A 16,585-nucleotide genomic window follows, 5' to 3' on the forward strand; every position below is an offset into this window, starting at 1 on the left:
TCCAAGTAAAATGAAAGTATTTTTAAGTGTATTTTGCAAATGAATATATATTTATTGTACAGTCTTTAATATTTTCCACTCATAAAAGCTGGTAAAACATAAAATAAGATTAAGTTATCATTCGAGTTTCAATGAGTAAATTTGAAAACTGAAGAAACTACGGGGACTTGGAAAAATAAACATTTTATATTGCATGAATTTTTAAATTTGATTTTCAAAAGTTACAAACACAAAAATTATGTAATGCATAACCAATACAAATTGCAAATTTATAAAACTAATAGTAGACACTCTCTTAGACGTCTTATTGTCTAAAAGACGTCTTTACGATGTCCTAGGAAGTCTTAACGTATCTGAGTCATTTGTGCATCAATCGGCGTTCCGAACGATAACTTTTGAGTATGCACGCGGAAGACACTCGTGTTTAGAAACAAGCACGATGTTATATCATGTCCGTCCGTCCGAACGGATTTTGTAACCACGATCGTTCGCCGCGGTGTATCGATTCTAGATATTCGCGTGCACTCACCGCGGGTGATTTTCCGTGCGCAAGGAAGGCGGAAGTTGTCCGAGAATGATCCTTTATTCCGTGCAGATCCCTCACACGGCGACGAATTGAACTTGACATTTAACCGATAACGTCCGCTCGCTCGCCCGGCTATCGAGATACGATGTACGGCGATGTCAGGCTTGACCCGCTTCTACACCGCACGTGTTCGCACAATAACGAGATGCATGAGCGTCAGTTGCATGTAATAAATTTACGACTGTGACTGGGAATAGCCGAAACCTTGTCTCTTATCAGTGACGCGCGGTGACTACCGTGAAAAATAAGTATACTGGAAAAGGCGCTGCTATATATAATGCCAACGGGTGGAAAACGTGACAGATAGATAACTAGGACAATCTCCCGAGTCGAAATTTTAAATTCTATTTTAAGTCTTGAAATGGAGAAAACGGAAAAATTCCCATTTGCACAATAAGTGCTCCTTTAATGCTACAAAGGGAATTTAATCCTCCCGAGCCTAAATTTGAGTTCTACATTAAGTGGAGAAAACGGCAACAATTTCCCCACTTGTAGCACCAAACGAGCACAGTAGAAGACCTTTGAATACTTAATGTAGGACTAAATTAAACTTAACCCGGGAATAGTCAACTTATTAATTTTTTTTTTTTTTTTTTTTTTTTTTATANTAAGGTCGTTTTGCACCTCAACGTGTTTTTACAAGCTTATAAATAAGACGGGTCACAGCTTATTCTTGTTGTTAGATCTCTAAATATCCAAATGAAAAGTACGTATTGGTTCCCGATCAGTAAAAACAAACCACTGCGACATGAGCTTCATTTTCTGACCACTGGAATATGAAAATGACCCCAGGGTTAAAGTAGAACTAAAATTTCGGCTCCACTTTTCTAGGCCCGGTGTCTTTCAGCATGGATGTATTTCAATGGTGACGTGCCGGAGCCGCCATCGCGTGATCCATCCGGTGATCCGAGCAGTCGCGATTTTTATCTCGACGGACGAGTCTCCTTAAAAAGTGAGAAAGTTATCCTGTTACGGACCCGCTCTTGAGACGTGGAAAAGTTGCGCCGCGCGATACTTCAGATACTGATGGCAGAATAAATATCTCACGATCACGCCGGTGTCGACAGATGAGAACGTTTAACCTTCTGATCTTTCCGCGTTAATGCACTCGTTAATCTATGAAACTTGCGGATCTTCTCTCGTCATAACGACTCAAGTGAGACAACGCCGTTGCTGTAAATGCCATCGTGCGGAAATTACACGCTTAGAAAGCGCAATACGTTCCAATAACATGGCGCGATCGCGATTTGCATTTGAAATTCAGATCCTGTTACGCATTCCTCATAGGCATTTCCCGGACGCGGTGGCAACGAGACCTCCTACCGTCCGATTACTTTCGTGTTCGAGTTCCCGGCCGCAGGGCGCTCACTTGAGCAGCGGGAAAAAAAGAGTTCTCTCGCTTCTTATTTCGGTCAAGTTTTCAGACGAAATTCATACTACCTCACTCCATATGGCCGTGAAGAATAAATTCAAGACTCAAGTTTCAAATGAATTTTCAAATAAAATTTGATCTGAAAACATACTTAAAATAAGAAGAAGGCTTTTATGCCAGCCACTCCTGTGACAAAATAAAAATTCTCAAACAATTGCAAGAAAATTTATTTATTTATCTATTACTGTATAAACGGGAGCATCCTTTGATAACATAGAATATACTTAAAAAAAAGAGAAAAAAAAACACTTGCACAGATAACATTCACATGGAACATCAACCCCGATCAACGCAAAACGTCATTTAACTTTTTCCGCAACGAAATGTTACACCCAGGGAAATATTTTGCTGGTTCAGCTAGAATTCTAGCCACAGGTAAAATATATCGCTATTTTTTGTATCTAAGAAGCTAGAAAATTGTCTATAGTACGTATAATTTACAGTAGCAGCAATATGTGCAAGAAAATTTTGGTTTTGTTACTAATTTTTAACTGGAAATGTGACTAGTCTTAATCCGAATGGGCTCCACAGAAAGATTTTTCTGTAAAATTAGACAAATAGTTCAGATAAAAATTCTGTCTCTGTCGCTTATATCGATTAGATACAACACACATTAAAGTGTTTGCTAGTCATTTCTCCATCTTAGCTAATTTCTTGTATCTAGATAAATTTTGCTATGATCGCAAAGTCATTTTTTTGAATGTAGGTATACTAAAAAAGTCAACGGAATTAACGAAATCATTTGCGAGCACAGAAATTCGCGCGCGCGATTGATCGGTTTAAATCTACCAAGGTGTTCTGTGAGCGAGAATATGAAAGTGGACGACTTCTGATTCATCTCTCAGATACCAAGAATCTAAAAATACTTAGAGAGTCGATGATACCATTAAGAATGTTACGAAGAAACAGACATAATCCGTTTATCGCTCAGAGATAACATATTTCTCGTTAAACAGACTGATACTCCATGCGAGGTTATTGACATGGGTAAATTATCTATGATTCGACAGAAAAAGTTCCCTGAGAATTCCTTAAATTTTCAGAACAAAAATCTGCACCGATTTTCCTAGACTCGAGATGCGGAAGTCGCCGATAACTGAACGCGGGAGTGGCGTGCGTGCAATAAGTCAAATTTCAGCATCCGCGACGGAGCGGATCGAAATGGATGTACCGTTGCAATTTATAATAGCTGATGGGACTGACAGTGCGCTTTGATGGGGCTCGATGTTGCAGAAAGGTCGACAACGTGCCAACGCGGCCAACGACTGACTGCTTCATCCGGGAATCGGATAGGATCGATACCTGCTAGCACATTACTTACTCCCGCGGATACTTGCCGAGTGAAACGTGCCCGCTAATCTGTTGCAACCGCGAAAGAACGAGAGAAAGATAGAGAGAGAGAGGGAGAGAGAGCACCTCTCTTTCTCGCTCAATAAATCAATCAATTCACAACGACGAGGCGTATCCTGTGGAAAGTCCATTGTCCGTCGGAAAACGTGACATTTCAAACGAGCCCCGACACCTTCGCACGGTCACTTCTCTCATTTTCATATATGCAGATGAGAGATTTACGCGTTGGTTTGATTTAACGCGAGATAAGCTGTTAAGGTGTTGCGATAGTCGGCTCCAACTATATCCGTGCACCGGTGACGTCATAGAGCGGATAAAATCTATTGAAATTTCTTCGGCGAGAGGCCTTTCCGTTTAAAATTACCCCGCAATACATAAATAACGTAACCAACCCTCTCGATCCTCCCCCGTACGATAGCGCACCACTCTCGTCGGCATTCTGAAAATTTCAAAATTTCACAAGGCAAGTAATGGGCTCTGAATTATTTGCGAGACTCGTCATCGATATTAAAGTCGAGATTTCTGTGGCGATTTGTATATTTGATAAAAACGACGCGTATCTCCTCCGTCGCACGTGCACAGTAAAAATTGCATTCGTTCACTTCGCAAACGATATATCGACGTCTGCGTGAAAAAGAGAGAGAGAGAGAGAGAGAGGGGAAGAAATTTTTCCATTGGAGAAACGGTCGGCATATTGTAGGGCGTTACGTTTCCGGTAAAATCGCTTTCCTTGCGCAACCGAAAGTACGCGGCCACCGGCAATAATAACGGTAATTGGTGCCGCTCGCACGCGTATGCTTCTCTCCCTCTCTCCCTCTCTCCTGTTCGGCTCCTCCACTTCACGATTGAGAAGACGATATGAACCTCGCGATAATGCGTAACGTAAACGTAGCGCGGGCACGTAACAGGTAGTGCTCGCGTACCGTTACCGGGATTCCACAGCGCGCGGCGCCACGACGAGCGCGGAAGAAATACAACGACGATATCCGCGGGCGCGACTAATCCGCGCCCCGGTGTGAGAACAACGGCGGCGTTCATCCTCGCGCGAGGATGATAATTACGGGCGATTAGAGCGCGCGTTTGCGTTGGGAGCGAGTCGCGCGAACGAATCGCGAGAGCAAACGGTGCGGCGAATTCTTCGGCCTTGGCGGAAAAGTAATCGAGCCCAGTAGGTCGGTACTGTGATTCTTAACGACGGTGTCGTTAATGTCACGTTGTCGTTGCGCAGGTGTAATACACCGAAGAAACGATTTTGTGACAATCATCAAGATCTGGTTAAATAATCTCAATTAAATTGTTTGGTTACTCTAGCAAATTATTTTGTACTGTATACTAAGCCTGTTCTTTCTCGCTGAACTGGCTGCACTAGCTTGTACTGGTTCTCTAGTTCTCTTCCCCTTTTTCTTTCACCAAGTCTTAACTATATATCTATCTCTTTTTAAATTCTGTAAGTGCACGCTAGTTCAACGAAAAAGTACAGACCTACTGTATATAGAATGTCTGACGGCATGCCAAACGTTATATATTTATAGTTTAGGTCAATATAAATAAAAAAATCCTGTATCATTTTGCAAACAATTACGCCAAATGGACTTTTTTTGTTTACATTGACCCGGCACGTAAAATGATTTGGTTGAAATAACCAAACAAATGAGTTGAAACTATTTAAATAAATCTTGATAATTGTTACTAAATCCCTCTTTCAGTATATGGTGGAAAAGCTGCGCGTCAATAAAAGGTAACGCCAACTGTCGTTGAAAGTTACAGAACAGAGGTGCAGGAGGAAAGAACACGAGAACTGGAAATCTATCAGACGAGCGCAAATCGACACGACGTTGACGAGTCGTGCGGGATACGAAGGCAAATTAATCGAGAGCAATTTCAATTGCAACGTTGGGAAATTGGGAGTAAAAAGGCGATCGTGAACTCTCACCGGGAATAAAGTTATCGAGGATTACGCGCTTCGAACTACCAATGGAAACCGTAGAAACGTTCCATGAGCGACCCCGCTGACAGTTCGACAGCTCGACGCCGGAGCTGCGCTCGCATTTGATATGCTCGCACGACGATGTATCTCGATATCGGGAAAGAATATCGGTAAATAGTATCACGAGAAAGAGGGAAATATCGAGGAAGTCTGTCAGAGAAATATGGAAATCGCGAAAACGGTATCTCGAGGCGCGCATGTCCGGCTGCGCACACACATACACACACAAACAAATACACACGTGTGGATCTCAAGGTAGAGTGTTCGACGGTAGAAAAAAAAGCAGATAAATAAGAAGCATCGCGACCGAGTTTTCGTAATGCATGAGACAGGAGCACGTGCCGGTTTTTCTCTCTTGCTCGTTCGCTCGCTCTCCGTGAAATTTTCTTTCGTCTCCTGGTTATTTTCTCAATCGACGAAAACGGCTCGGCGGGACGTTAATATTTCGGATGATCGATGTTTTTTCCCTATTCTCTCTCTCTCTCTCTCTCTTTCTATTTCATCCCGAAACGCAATACACACGCTGGAGTGTTCGTTTCAGTGTTCGTTACAGTGCGAGTCAGCATAGAGAGGATTACTTGGACGCGACCGGATCTGTGTAATTTGAGATAATGCACTCTGACAAACAGATTGATCTCCGCTTCCGAACGCAGTTGCTAGTCGCTTCGTTCGCAAACACCCGCGTTGCTCGTTCAGGCGTAAATAACAATAGTTCACGCGTGGGCGAGAATAAAGAGCAAAAATAAGCCGTCAACTCGAAACTCGGGCTGAAAGTTCCTTCGTTTCTTCTCGAGTGACAAGACACTGTCGACAGGTAAAACGGAAAAAAGGAAAACGAAAGAAATAGCCGTAAGCGAAGTAACAGGCTGGCTGTTCAAGCCGTGGAAAAGGTTCCTCGAATCACTTGTGATTTTCCGGATGCATTCCTTGAGATTTTCCGAGGAAACCAAACCTTTCTTCAAGTGAGCTTCAAGTGAAAGTGACTTTCAAGTGAATTTACCTATCGTGGAAAATTTCCTCAGGTATTTCTTGCACAGAAAAAATTGCTAGAATGAAGTAAATAATTACTCGTATACTCCTTAGCAAATTTTTATTTGGGTTAAGTAAATTTTACTTGAATCAAGTAAATATATATATTTTACTTGGATAATTTACTTGAAAAATATTTTACTTGGATCAACTAAGTATTATTTCATTCAGATACAATTTGTTAAAAATTGTTAAAATTTGTTAAAAAGTATTGAGGCAATTAATTATTTATTTAAATCTAGCACTTTTTTATGCGCTTATGTAAAATCGTGAAGAAGAAATCACTCGAGGTCCAAATATTAGACTCGAAAAAGTGTCAGAAAATACTTAAATAAACAATGTGGAGGATTCTTGGGGTATGCTGCGACGCAAAACTTTACCGATGATGATGAACTTTACCATCGATGCTAACGAGCAAAAATTTATTTATCATTCTGTGCGACGATAATGTCAAAAACTGTATTTTATTATCTTTGGTTATAACGTTCCGTCATTTGAATTGCTGATGCAACCGCAAAAAAATTACCTTATGATAGCACAAAGTTATTCGGCTTCTTCGAATACTCCGTGCGGACGGTCGTCCATGGAATGTCTACCGACGAGAGAATCGTCTCGAAAATTCGTTTAAAGCTACTTGACTCGGGTAAAATATAGAAACTGGAGATGGAAAAACCTCCGTGCAAGAGTTGACAGCCACAACAGCCTGGAGGAGCAGCCACCGAGTAAATATCCGGTGCCTCCGACAGCCCAAACGAAATTAACGGCTAGAAACGGCTGACAGTTTCGCCAGATTTCTTTGGAGTGTCGATTCGAGGGATGCTGCTGGCGGTTGGTCCAGGAACTGCCGGTTTTTCTCCGACCTCCCCCTATCTGGCCAACATTTCCGTCGTTTTATCGTCACGCCATACCGCGAGAACGAAGTGCGCGCCGACGGCAACCGAACATCAACGACGACGAGAAACTTTGTTAACTCGGCCGATTATATAACGGTTCGCCATTTCTGTCAATTATTTGTTAGAATTTCTAACTTTGTCTGACACTTTAAAACTTTAAGGTAGGTGGTCCGTAAATTGATTTTCTTAGGGATCTTCATAACATAAAACATAACATATTAATCGAAACACGATCTATACATATAATACTAAGAAAGGATTGACCATACTGAAGTTGAAATAATTGAAGTCAAAGCTAGTACATTTTTACATATCACAAGTACGAAAAAGACTTTCGATGTTACGTTTTTAATTCTAGCGACCAAATTACTATTGACTATTTAATTTTTTAGAAATTGATATGTAAAGTATATAATTTCTAACAACGATTGAAGTATATGATAGCTAATTTGTAAAGATTTGACAAATATTGTACGCGCTATATTTCCCTTTATGTTTCTTGATTCGGTACTTTTTTAAACATAGAATAGTTAAATGATATTAAAAATTTATAATCAATATATGAAAAATATAGGAAAATACGGAAAAATTCGACATCCCGATCATTTCTCTAGTAGCGTACATTCGTGTGATATCGGTACTCTATAAGAAATATCGGTTCTCTATAAGAAATAACACGATAATAAAAAAATATTTAAAAAATTTTTTGTCTCGATAGAACAATATTTAAAATATAATGAGATAATTTTTCTTCCTGAACACCAAATATCATTTCCTCAAAGAACTGTTTTCCCTATCAAACAATACGATTTATTCTAGCGAAATAACAACGTTTTTATTCAAGTAGAGCAATATTTGATATTAAATTGTGGCTTATATTAAACAAACACATGTAATAAATCAAGTTTGATTGATATTCTCTTGCTATAGTGTTAAAACTACATGTCACATAAATCATGTTCATAAATATTTGGCACAGATTTCCCGAGGTCCTTGTGTTAAACATTACTTCTCCAACAATTTTGTCACGGGCCAACTACCTCAACTCAACCGCCCGTCCGAGGCGGAGTCCTGTCATTTACAGGTGACGCGTGACACGCGGCGGACGTTTTTGCAGAAACTTCGCGGAGGCCTCGACCCCGCCGAGCTTATAAATACGTTGAGCTACGTAATTTTAATAAACTTCATCGATAAGTAAACTTCATCGGCAAAGTAATAAAAACAACAAGAAGGACCCGCACATAACGGTTTCTAAGAATAACGTCGTTATGTCATATATCGGCGAAGTCTCGTTTCGCCGTGGTTCTATCGAAATTATCCAGAGCAGTCGGTCGTTAGACGATAGAAGAGGCTTCGACATAATAAATACACATACGTGCATACAGTCGTGCAAATTTGCACCACCCGACGAGAGGATGCGCATGGTGTGCGATTGTCATTATGTTCGCGGCGTGTCCGCTGGAGTCTGAGGTTGCGGCTGAGGTGCATACGCGATCGTCCGTGTCTAATGATCGCAATCCTACGTGACATTAATTTTTCCTCTCGTTCCTCGGGAAAAAAAACTCGAAGACGGATGTAATTCCACTCGAACCGTGTCGTCTTTTGCTGGTTACGATATCGGTAGTCGTAAAAACCGTGTGCCGCCTGACAAACATCGCGAGCGACCAATGGGCATGCGTGCGTGTGTGTATGTGCGCAGTGCGAGTTTTTCACGGTCGTAAGTATAGCATATTTAATTTTAACCTCGATCAATCGGACACATTCGGTCTTCCTAGTGCACACACTCGTGTCGCGCGACGCTCGATATCACGACGACATGCGGCGGAATTGCGGAACGAAACGGGAGCCGCTTCACGGCTGGCTCCATCTGAATTGTGTAATTTCAGCGAAAACCGCGTTATTAGAGTTTCGCGTATTTAGTTTTGCCCAGCTCGCCCGGACGCCAGATGTTTATTTAGGCGAAAGAATACGATTTCGGGAGAAGCGGGGATGCAATTTATCACACGGGGCTCTCAGCGCGAAACGCTCCGAGTGCTGCGCGGCCGTCTCTGTTTTATTAGGATCAAAGCCGTCCGGGTTTAATTACGCGCGAATCTGAGCCCGCGGTTTATTTATCGGCGGTAGCCGTGAAATATTATGGGAATTACTACCAATCGCTACTGTTATTACTATTATTGTTGTTGTCATAATCACTGCTGAACGGTTATTATCGTTTAACGACGGATATCAAGCAGATACAACTTTATTAAGTTTCCAATAATGGCCAATTTATTTGTATAAAAAAGGGAGAGAAAAAAAAAAGATGTTTCGCCTAGTTCTCCGTTATGTTTACGTCAGGCGATCGCATCTGCATATTGGAAATTGCGATCCCAGAAACTCACGTGTAGCGGTGCTGCGATGATTCTGTGGAAATTCCAGAAACCTGGAAATCGAAATTACTCGCGAAGTTACTTCGAGCTCGGCGCACAATGCCGAACCGTCATAACTTTTGCTCAGCTCGGGAGAACAATTATTCATAACCACGAGGTGATTCTCCGCCTCGTCTTTTGTATCGCGCTCGCAACGACGATCGACACGATGTCGGAAAGAACGCGCGAATAAGCCGCCCAGCTTTTGCAGCTTCGGAAACACCGTGCTTCCTGCGAAACGATAATTGATCGGTCCACGGGAGAACTTATTGTTTCCTCTCGCGCAGGATCGCATCAAGGTTGCCACAGATAATGAATTTTGAAATTTCCTGACTTTTCCATATTTTTCCGGAGACAGTGGACAATTTTTCATTACCAACATATAATCTTAAACATAGACAGTGAACAATTTTTCATGACCAATACATAATATTAAATTTTAACGTTCAGAAGCAGGGATTGCAGAGATAGCTTATTATTGTTAGAAGCAGCACAAACTGAGAAATATATTAACACAACATAATCCGGTCCCTTTCTATAATTCCCGATTCTGTAATTTATAACGAAAATTTCGTTATCGTTAATGTATCATTGCGCAGCTATTTTGTGACACATTTTGTCCGCACAGAAATTTGTAATGCATACATTAAAAGTTATAGAATAAGGGCGCAGGGTATCTACAATATTATGGAAATATTCGGAAAGGTTTCCCATCGAAATTGCTCAATTATTCCCTAGATTTCTATTGTAATTCTAGAAAATAACTGAACGATTCCGAAACCTTTCCGAACATAAATACTCTGTAGTACTCTTCCGTAATAGATACTCTGAATGTAAATTCAGACCAACAAAAAATAAATGAGTATTGGAAAGACGCTGTTATGACGGAAAAGGACGATTGAATAAAAACACTGAATAAAATTAACCAACAATCACATTCTCGAGGAATAATCGACTATGATTCGACCACTTTTCTTACTGCTTAAGTTTTTTCACGTGCCACATCCTTAAAACGTAAGAAATGATTTGTAAAATGCGCGAGTTTTCAACAAATATGATTATAAATGTTAAATATAATATTAAAAAAATTATAAATATTTTTTAGAATAAAAACATTTAAGGGAATTGTGGACAAGGTTCAAAATTCCAGGCTCTTTCATATCTTCTCCTCGCGGAAAAAAATAATTTGCCGGCACAGCGAATTTTACAATTATTGTGCGGCCAGCCAAAAGATTTGTTGCGCGGAAAAAATAATTTTCCCGTTGTAACCAAACATTTAGTTGGCATAACCAAATTATTTTGCTGTCTCAACAAATCTTGCTGTTTAAACAAATCCTTTTTTTTTCTGTCCGCATAGCAACTGACAAATTCGTTGTGCGAGCAAAATATGTTTTTCCGTGACATTTCCAAGTTTCTCCCGACCAATTTAAATTTCCGTAACTTCTCCCGGTTTCCAGGTCTGCGGCAATCCTGTCGCATGGCAATCCGATACGACGATATGACGAGGAAAAACGGACAACGGGGAAAACTTCTGGCGATGGGGCCCGCGCGCGCGCGCGTGTGCGCCGTCGTGTTTACGCGCTTCGGGTGCGTTTGAATTCGCGCGAGATCGCATGCGAACCGATTCATTCGCGAATTTGTTCGCGGACAGTCGGACCCACCCGAATATCTCTCGCGGAGAGATAAAGCTTCCAGAATGGTTGCCGACGAGCGATCGATATCAGGGCGCGATAACGCCATACCTGTGCTGCCGTATTTACACGCATAATCGCCATGCGGTTTGTTGACGAATGTGTTGTTGCTCGAGATGTTACCGGACGAAACGAGATCATTATGCAACGGTGGTGGCCGTAAGAATTTCTCCCTCTCTCTCTCTTTCTCTCTTTTTACAGCCATGGCTGTGCGAGAATTGTTGTCGCGAGGCGAATCCCGCGATGCGGAAAAATACCAGAAGTTCGCCTTGAGGTGCGCTTTGCACCGTAAAAATACGGAGAATCCGAGGGGTAAGTTGACGTCGGTATTGTCGGCGCGTCGCTTTTGGCACGACCGAGTCGCGAATATACGAACTATTTTCGAGCGGGATAATGGAGCGAAATTCAATCGATAATAGATTTGCCCTTTCGCCTTGTGCACGCGGTTTTGCTACGCTCGCTACGGCTGAAACGCGCGGCGAGCATCTCGCGAGCCTCTCTCGTCCTTCGACGAGAAAAAGAAGGGAGATAAAGGCTGTGGAAAAGTGTACGGAGCCCAGATAAGACGAGCGAGCGTTGTGTAATGTTGTATTCTGCGACACGCGTTCACGCCGAAAATATCCCGTATTCGTAACTGATAAGTGTACACAAATTAACGACCGTTCCGAAAGTCATGGCCGAGTGATCGCTGTTTTGCGCGGTGGAGTTCTGTATATACGGATAAGAATCGACTTTGAAGTTGACGAAAAAAATTCATTCGCACACCCACACACACAACTGTGAATGACCCAGACAGAATAAATTTCTAAGACTTACTAAAAACATCTAAAAATAGAAGATATTTGAAAAAAAAAAAGCAGAACGTCTTTTAGACGTCTTCAATCCTCGAAGTATCGGTCTTCAATAGATATTTTAAGCCTCAAGCCTTGAGAAATTGATCAATCACGGTCGAATGTGAAGGGAATAATTAACTATAATTAGTCAATTTCTCAAGACTTAAGGCTTAAAATATCTATTGTAGACCGACACTAATAGCAAGGCGAATATTCAGAACGTTAAAGTATTTGTCACAGTATTTTTTACTGCAATTATTTAAGATTTAACTTCATTATATTTTCTCATGCATAAATAAACAGAGAAAGAAGTTTCAAGTTATCATTTACTCCTTGTATCCATTTTGCACATTAATTGGGTGAAAAATGAACACAACAGAGCACGGGGTCGGATCAGACTCCACCTTACCATTAGAGGATTAAAACCATCTTAGACATTTGTCCCGTTTCTTTTTTTAGCTGAGCTGGCTGCGCTAGTTCAAGAAATGTACACACGCTGAAGCGTGAGAATCTCATACGTACGTGCTTCAACGTGTATGTAAATTTCTCGAAGTGGCGCAGCCAGTCCAGCTGAAAAGGACCGACCAATTAATATCCGCGAACGTTCGTGCATTTGAATTTTCTCCCGTCGAATCGAGCGATCCCGATCGGGAATTTCTCCGTGCGATTGCGGCAGAACTTCGCGACGAGGAGGCTGCGGACACGCAGCAACGACCGTCGTCGCTAACGGAATATTATCAATGTCAAGACGCAATCGCGCGGCGAGATCCTTCGGCGGGCGACGAGCGTTCGCGAGAACAATACAATCGCGATCGCAAGGCCGTCTTCGCGAGAAAGGACAGCCCGAAGCCATTTTTACAGAAGAGTCCACTAAGGACTGCAGCAGAGGACCACGCGAGCGCAATGTACCTACCTCTTTGTCCGCTAAACCGACGACGACGAAGACAACAACGACGACGACGACTTCAGCCAACACCTCGCTGCTTGTCCACCCACAGTCCGATGCACTGTCATTTGTGATGCGGATTCACATACGCGTGTCGGCGGTGCCGGTGCTGATGATCGATGTCACAGCAACCTCGCGAGCTGTCGCCGAGCTACGACTGGGAGGGCTAAGAGGAGGTAGAGGAGCTGCTTCTGCCGTTTCACTGGCGAGCACCGTCGATGTTTGATGACAATGACGATGATGATGATGACGAAGCTGATGACAGGAACGGAGAAGGAGCCAACGACATCGAACGCTGCGACGCTGGTGGGCTGCCTCGGCTTCTCCTCGCGTCGAAATGCGTGTTTACACGGCACCGCTCGGCGGCTTCTCACATTCCTCGTTCGCGACGCAATCCTCCTCGTTGTCTCTCTCCCTCCCTCCCCCTCACCTTACGAGACACACCGTTTGCTCTCGTTTCTCGTCTCACGGATACGAAACTCGCGCACCCGAGTTGATGGATCACCTCTTTCTTCTTGACCCGATGCTTCCTCCTCTTCGTCGTATCTCTTTCTCTCTCTCTCTCTCCCTCTCTTTCTTCTTCTCTATCGGGATACCTCGCCCACCCGCGCGATTGCCCTCTCTCTTTCTATCCGTGTCCACCTATCTTCCTCAGAGAGATACACTCGCGCGAGCAGAAAGCGACTTCCGGGCACCTTCCTCCGAGCCGATGACGACGGTGCGTCCGCGCGCGCGACACACTTCCCACTTTTCCTCTCCTCTCCCTCGGCCCGCCGCCGCCTCTCTCGCTCACTTCCACGCACGTTCGCACGTACAACCGCCGAGCGAGCGAGAGCGCGCGCGCGCACCCAACAGCGAGAGAGTGTACGTACTTCTACGTTGACCGTTTTTCCGTTCTCCGTTATTCTCTCTCTCTCTTTCTCTCTCTCTCACACACGCTTCCTCGATCGCGTAACCGCTTTTACGGGCGTAAACGCGCGCACGTATCGCACACGCCGCGACGACTCGTCGTCGCGTGCGACACTCTCAACACTCGCTTCGTCCGGATTCCGTGCCGAAGGCGTACGACGGCGCGAGCGCCCGTGGAGACGACGGGCGAGCACTCGCCGCGACACGGTGACACACGAGAAAGCTGAGGAGACGTACTCGGCGCAGTCGACGCACTCGGGGACGCGCTCCGAACGCCAGCCGGCTCGCTCGACGCCGCCGCTATCTAGCGGTGAGTCGCGTTACCTCGCGGCGCGGTGGCGCGAAATACGAAGTCCCTCGGGCGGGCGCGCGCGATGCCGCGACGATATTCGTCCCGCTTGTAGCAGAATGTCGCGTGGAACGACGATCGCACGAACGAATGGAGCGAATGGACGATGCTCCACGTAGCTTTCGATTCCACGAGATAGATGAAAGCGACCTGCACACCGTCCCCGTTACCATCCGGACTCCCCGTCTCGGTTTCCAGCTTCCTGTTGCGCTGACACTCACCGAGAGGACGTTAGTGCACGGCGAATCCCCCCGAGATCCGCGATTCCCGTGAACCTGACGCGTTTCCGCATTCGCTGCGTGTTTTAAACAGATAGGTGAGATGGACAGGTGTCCCAGGTGAGAGGTGAGCAAGAAGCCGCCACGGTGCGTGGGAAGTGCGCGTCGAGTGTATTGACGTAGCCCGTCCGCGACCCGCGTTGCAGTTCTGTAAGATGCCTCCGCGGAGGAGTCGGTGGCGCCCTCGGTCGGTCAGCTTCCACTTAATGGCATTCGACGGATTCCCGCGTGATGTCGTAAATGTGATATAATACACGGTGAGAATGTCGCGAATGCGTCCGATGCAATCTAAATGTACAACGGAAATGATGTTTCTCCCGAACAGCTATGTGGTGTTTTATGTTAATTAACAATGTACGGATGTGTGAAGAGAAAAGTCGAACCGTACACTGAAGAAAAGTGCTACATTCGAGTGTATAATTGCACCCATAGTTCTGAGCGAAATTTTCACCCGGTCTAAATTTTATTTGGATCGGGGAGTATCACTTAAATGTGACCGAAAAATGTTAAATTGAAGTGAAATTTACGTTAATTTTAGTCCAAGTGAAAAGTTCCGAACTATTGGAGTAATTATTTTCTCGAATAGTACTTTTTTCCAATATGCTTTCACGATTCTTAGTTAACATCGAGCATCAGTTACATCTAAGTTGTAATTTCGCACTCGACAATGTAAATGCAACATAATATTGATGTTATAACATAGATGCAGGGTTGGGAAAGTGACTTTTGAAAAGTAACTTGTTATCTATCGAAAAAAAAAAGTAACTCGTTACCGTTATCTTTATTTAAGAAGTAACGAGTCGTTACAATTTCATCACGTTTTGAGGACCTTTTCTAAAATTCGAAAAATAACGCAGATAAAATTGGCAAAATAACTGTAAAATGTACTGTTATTATTATTAATGGGAAAATATAACGTTATTATCAAATCGTTACTGAAAAAGGTAACTGTAATAGTAACAACGTTACTAACGTGTTACTTCCTAGCCCTGCATAGGTGTAATATAATTGATGTTCATCCAAACAACATAATACCTAAAATCATAAGACATAAGACATCTTTAAGATGTCTAACTCGGCATCTACAATGAGACTATAAAGCATAAGACTTCAGTTTTAATCCTTTCGTACCGAATGGTACACATATGTACCACCAATGTTTCGAAACACTCGAAAGATAAATTACGCCATTTGACTAAATTAACAAAATTATATCTAATATTTTATCATGAGGAGATTGCTCATATTCAGGGACGAAAGGGTTGAACTTTGAGCGATGAGAAATTCACCGATCACAATCACAATTATTCTTCTCACATTCGACAGCGATTGGCCAACTTCTTACAGCTTAAAGCTTAAATCTTACGCCTTAGATTCTCATCGTAGACACCGCTTTAAAGATATATCAGTAGGACGTCTCATGTCTCGACTTTGGATGTTATATTGTCTAGGCGGTGTCGACTGGCTTGTTCACAGAAATAAAAACGTCTCGCGTGATTAATTCACCAGACTATAGAAATTCCGCGATGAATGTTTCGTACGATGAGCTGTCCGTTGAAAAACGTCCAAGGGATGCGACGATGATCGGCGCTTCGCAGCGAGGTGAGGCTGGTTACCGGCGAACTTCGCGCGAATTCGTAGAATCGTCTCTCGCGATCACAGTCGCGAAGACGGAACGGGGGGAGAGAAGCCGGTGAGCGTAGCTTCGAGCTCACACGGAGCGGACCCGGATCCGTCACTGACGGATCGGCTCCGGGTTCAGGCGCGTCGACGACGCGCGGTGACGCGGTGCGCGCCTTCAGGAAGAGTCGGTGCGCGGGCAAGCCGGCAAGGCGCCAAAAGACCAGCTCTCTCGCCAGCCGCGCTTTCCGGTCCGCGTTTTATAAATACTGCA

At 43.5% G+C, this 16,585-nt stretch overlaps 1 protein-coding gene across 2 annotated transcripts in view; it reads right to left on the reverse strand.

The window, feature by feature from the left end:
* Positions 1–16,464, reverse strand: part of LOC106744412 (serine/threonine-protein kinase par-1) — a 28,385-nt gene extending 11,921 nt beyond the window's left edge. For both annotated transcript variants that reach the window (XR_001374445.1, XM_014619168.1), the window contains exons 1-2: positions 16,198–16,464; positions 13,123–14,979 (exon numbers count right to left, since the gene is read on the reverse strand). The gene's annotated coding sequence lies outside the window, so the exon portion shown is untranslated. The remainder of the gene's footprint in view (positions 1–13,122; positions 14,980–16,197) is intronic.
* Between the last annotated feature and the right edge of the window lie 121 nt (positions 16,465–16,585).

The sequence above is a fragment of the Dinoponera quadriceps genome, unplaced genomic scaffold (assembly GCF_001313825.1).
Source record: "Dinoponera quadriceps isolate SergipeBrazil2010 unplaced genomic scaffold, ASM131382v1 scaffold777, whole genome shotgun sequence".
NCBI classification, from domain to species: domain Eukaryota; kingdom Metazoa; phylum Arthropoda; class Insecta; order Hymenoptera; family Formicidae; genus Dinoponera; species Dinoponera quadriceps.